The sequence below is a fragment of the Argentina silus genome, assembly GCF_951799395.1.
Source record: "Argentina silus genome assembly, chromosome: 6".
Lineage (NCBI taxonomy): Eukaryota > Metazoa > Chordata > Actinopteri > Argentiniformes > Argentinidae > Argentina > Argentina silus.
The window spans coordinates 10,351,825-10,356,668 of record NC_139660.1 but is presented as its reverse complement, the minus strand read 5'-3'; positions in this window follow the sequence as shown (position 1 = coordinate 10,356,668).

Sequence of the window (4,844 nt, the reverse complement as noted above, 5' to 3'; positions counted from 1 at the left end):
GAGAGATAAAAGAGCTGACTATTCTTAGTGTGGTTTGGCAGGGGTGATACATATTTCCCTTTTCAAAGAAGCTATGGTCAGTTTAAAGTGGGAAGTGATGTGGTATTGGGGGTATTGTCTTTCGACTGGTTTTTGACTTTGTGTGTTTTTGGACTGTGTCTTTGCCTAACCCTAGCCTAACCCTATCCCTAACCCTAACCCTAACCCTAACCCTAACCCTAGCCTAACCCCTATTGGATTATCTGCTTTTCCTAGGACTGCCTTATCGTGTTTCAACCTCTGCCTGGAAAACCCCCTATCGGATAATCTGCCTATCTCTGAACTGCCCTCTTGTGTATCGACCTCTGCCTGTACTACCCGCCTGCCTACCCTGCCTACCTGCCCTGTCTGCTCTGCCTGGCCTGCCCACCTGCGTACCCAGTTTACCCCGTTTCCCATTCCCTGCTTGTCCCTTATTAAATACTCTATTATTTCTATACCTGTGTCCTGACTCTGTATACTGCACTTGGGTTCACTAGTTCTAGTGAACCCACACACACTAGTACTTGACAGTGGTGAGGACCTGACCACTAACCAGTCTATACTAGTTTTCCTCCTCATTGCCAAACGTAATAAATATCAACTTCAAGATTCCTTAGCTAGTCATACAATCATGTAACTAAGAAATTAGGTGGAGAGAAAAGTCAACATTATTTATGGTTTTCTTTCTTTTGTTGAATAGTCATAACTGGTTTATCAGTCACATTGTAACCACCATCTTTGGCAGCTCATATTTTAGGACTACTTTGATCCTTCCCATAATTATTTGTGAGTTATCAGATGGATCAGCGTGGACGGAGTCCTGCTATCTACGTAAGACAAGCACAGCAGATGTGTGTGTATGGATAATAGACAACTGGATTGTACTACAGAGGGCAGGTATGAAATGTGACTGAGGACCTGTATCAGGGTTAGTTTTACATGCATTAAACATGTCTCTGGGGCATATAATACATGTTACAGTATATAAGATGACATGAACCAATATCATATAACTGCTGAATAATAGATGTACAGTATATGTCAGTACTTCCTTCTCTCCACCCCTGCTCAAACCAAAACTCAGGACAGTGTACACCACGGAGGGCGTGGTCACATCCAGGCTGTAAAACCTGACCAAAAAGGTATGAGGAGAAGCCCAGCTGGTTGCAGCACATACTGTATCTCTGAAACAGAGGTCCCATGACCCTGCCAGCACGGGGGCCTGCAATACCACACAATTCTAAGCCTCAACAATGACCCCCACAATCCAATGGGAGAGGCACTGTGCAGACACAGCCATTCCCTTTGCAGGGTTCGCAAAGCAGACGATCAACTGATCACAACGATGAACGATGTTGTTCTGGCCATGTAAACACGCAGGGCGCATACTGGACAGAGGGTGTTCATATGCTCCTGCACTAGAGAGGTGAAGGGCAGGGAATGGAAAGGGAGCACTATGGCAGCAAACTCTTTGTATCCCTACGGGTTTCTGTTTGGACTAGGTTCTGGCTCCGGGAGAACCCTCATACTCAAGAGTTGGGCTAAGTTGTAACTCGCCACAAAAACACACTAGACAGTCAGCAAGTGAAAAGTGGAAAGAATAAATGAGCGTGCTATGCATGAGCCTTTATAGGCTGGGCACTAGGTACCTGCTAGCGTCCTCAGCCTGTACAAGCCTGATTGAATAGGGTTTTCAGCGAATAGGTACACAGTGAGGGGTCGAACCGAGTCGACTGAAAGAGAACTCCTTTAAAACACACACCCACAAGCATGAATGATTCATTAAGTCTCTCAAGTGATTTCAATTTCAATTCATCTTTCTCTTTTCTCAAAGCCAAAATCCTAATGTCATTTCATTTTACACTGAATCACATTGAGCACCTATAGTAATATTTATACTGATATTAGTGTCCATTTGAATCAATTATATCTTAAACCAGGCACCTGGATGGTGCTCGGCTCACTACTGGATCTAATGGAAAGAAAAACTAAAAAACAACTCTGAACTGAGATCAGTTTACATGCTGAGGATGAATCACGTACAGTACATATAGCCCTCTGCTATCTCTCACTGACTGGAGAGGAGCAGGGATGGGCTGAACACCTTGAGATCTATTAGACCACTGGTTGTCAGAACATCCGTATTTTATGAGGCTGGGTCCAGCTCCATGTCATGATAATGTAGCCTCAAGCAGCTTCCTGTAATTCAATCTATTCCACGTGGTTCACAGCACTGAAATACCAATTTTCCAGAGTATTATCCCTGTTATTTCAGTCATAATCCTATATTATAGAGAGGAATAAATGTTCATCTCTTTGTAAGGCACTTCTCTGTGAGGGTAATACCCATTTAAATCAGATGCATGTGAAGATGTTAATGGTTATGGGAATACTAATGTTATGCATCTTGCCTGTGAACCAGCAGTGTACTTACCCTATGGGCATCTCTGATTATAGGCTATTTTGTACATAGAGCTCAAAAGTTTAATCTTCAACCCTGGCATTTTCTTTGACCCTTTGACCCCTAGCTAGAGTGCTATCTGACCGCTGGCCAGAGCGCTACCCTGACCCCTTAGACGCTGACCCTTAACGCCATATGCTAATGATTGCATCTCACCAATGCTGAATACAAACACCCTGGCACACAGCCATGTTAGAGCACAGTCAGAAAAAATCTACTAAATGTCAAAGTTCAGATGCAACCCAGACTGTCATAAAGGCACATTTCATTTCTCAAAATTAGATTTTGGATTTTCAGAGAAAGGCAATGTGAAGAAATGGCTCTGAATAAAACATTGGGTTTGTGAGATGTTTTCGTGCATGGAGAATTTTTTCCTTCAAACAAGGTGCAGTGTGGAGTTAAGCAGAGAGAAGGTAGATAGGAAAGTGAAGTCTATATTATTTTTGCCAACATTCTTAGTCTGTCTAATACTCAAACATAAATACAAAGTTTCCGGAGTGAATTAATAAGTAATAAGAAATAAGTATTAGCCAGATTCTCTCTTTCTAACCTTGATTCCCAACAATTTAGACATCACAATTGAACTTCAGTAATCGGAAAGAAAAAATAGACTACAGTAGGAGCCACAAAATAGAAAAGGAGTCCAATTGAAGAGATGGTCTTGGTTGAGTGCATTCAATGTTATTCACCCTTGACAGTGTGTTGTTTTAACATGGCTGCTAGCCAGTGCTCCACCACCCTAGGTGCTGCCCTGTAGTAAAGTGCCAATGAGTCTCTAAAGGGGTATAGCCCCCCCTAACCAACCCCTGCTATTGTGTTGTGTTAGCCATGCCCTAATCTAATCTCAGGTGTTGCTCTGTAGTAAAGCAGCCACTACCCCTGGGCTATACCCTGTGCTAGCATAGCCTCATACTAACACTGGGCTATACCCTGTGCTAATGTAGCCTCATACTAACACTGGGCCATATCCTCTAGTAGCATAGCTGCTTTGTGTGGCTGCATGCCCTGACTGATTGCACTGCTTGTTAGACTGCCTTTGATAAATAAGCTGAGCAATGTCACCGCCTCTAGTGTCAGAAATGATGATGTTGCTAGCATAACTTTGATCTAGACAAATATTATTCCCCTTTTTTCATTGTTGTTTGGTGACATGTTACAGACTCCAGATAGTGTTCTTGTTATGAGTTGTCTGATGAATAATTTACCTGCAAGTGTTTTCTCCACTCATCCTCTCACGGCTAGCACCGGCTTCACAGCCTCTCGGTCTAGCCCGGTGTTGGAGGATGTGAGAGAATGTGGGGAGGCACCATGTGACTGGCTCGTCTCCTCAGGAGATGGCACCTGCAGATGTCCGACCCATATGGCACTCGGCGCTGGCCACGGTGTTCTGCTGAATGAAAACGTCTCTATGAATAAACAGGTGAAGGTGAGGAGGATATGGCAGGGGATTTGTGTGTGTGTGTGTGTGTGTGTGTGTGTGTGTGTGCGTGCATACATGTGTGCACGTGCGTGTGAGTGGGACTGTGTTGAGACCAAATCAGAGGCAGAGAGAGAGAGAGAGAGAGAGAGGCTCTTGACCCCAACTGTGCAGGGTTGTGAGTGTGTTGGCAATGTCTCTCTCTTTGTGACTCCCACACAGTGTGTGACCTTCACACCACAGTATGAGACCTTATGGTATCAGCTGCCCTCCAGACGTACACACAGACATACACCGATGAACACAAACACACACACACACACACACACACACACACACACACACACACACACACAAACACACACACACACACACACACAGCACATTGCACATTGCACATACAGTCGCACAGATACAAATATATTCACTGTACACAGGAATACAAAAGCACACATCAAATCCCAAGTATCATACTGTATTCTCAAGTACACACACATAGAATCATACATTCACTTACACAGTACCCCACAACCAACCCCATGGCTGGGTATCTGCATCAAACGCTCTTAAAGAAACAGAGCTGGTTGTGGTTTGTTTATAACTTCTTTTCATGGCTTGGGGTGAGATCTGGGTCCGTTTCTCTTGTTTTACACCTCATAAATATGGAGGAACAGTTGGTGGAATTGGCCCGGAGGTAGAGCTGCGGTTGACTTTTAAGAGAGCTCAAGCTGTTTAGGCACAAAGATGGCTAAAATCAGCGTGCATGGTTGGCAAAAATGATCACCCTTTTTAAACCACATTAAGAGGTTTTTGCAGGAGCCATGGTGTGAAAGGAAAGCATCTGTGCATCAAACTAAGTTTCCTCTTGACATTAGCAAAGGTCTGAGCTTAAAATAAGTCAGATCCTTTGTTTTATTCACTCCAAACCCAGTCAGTTGCAGGATG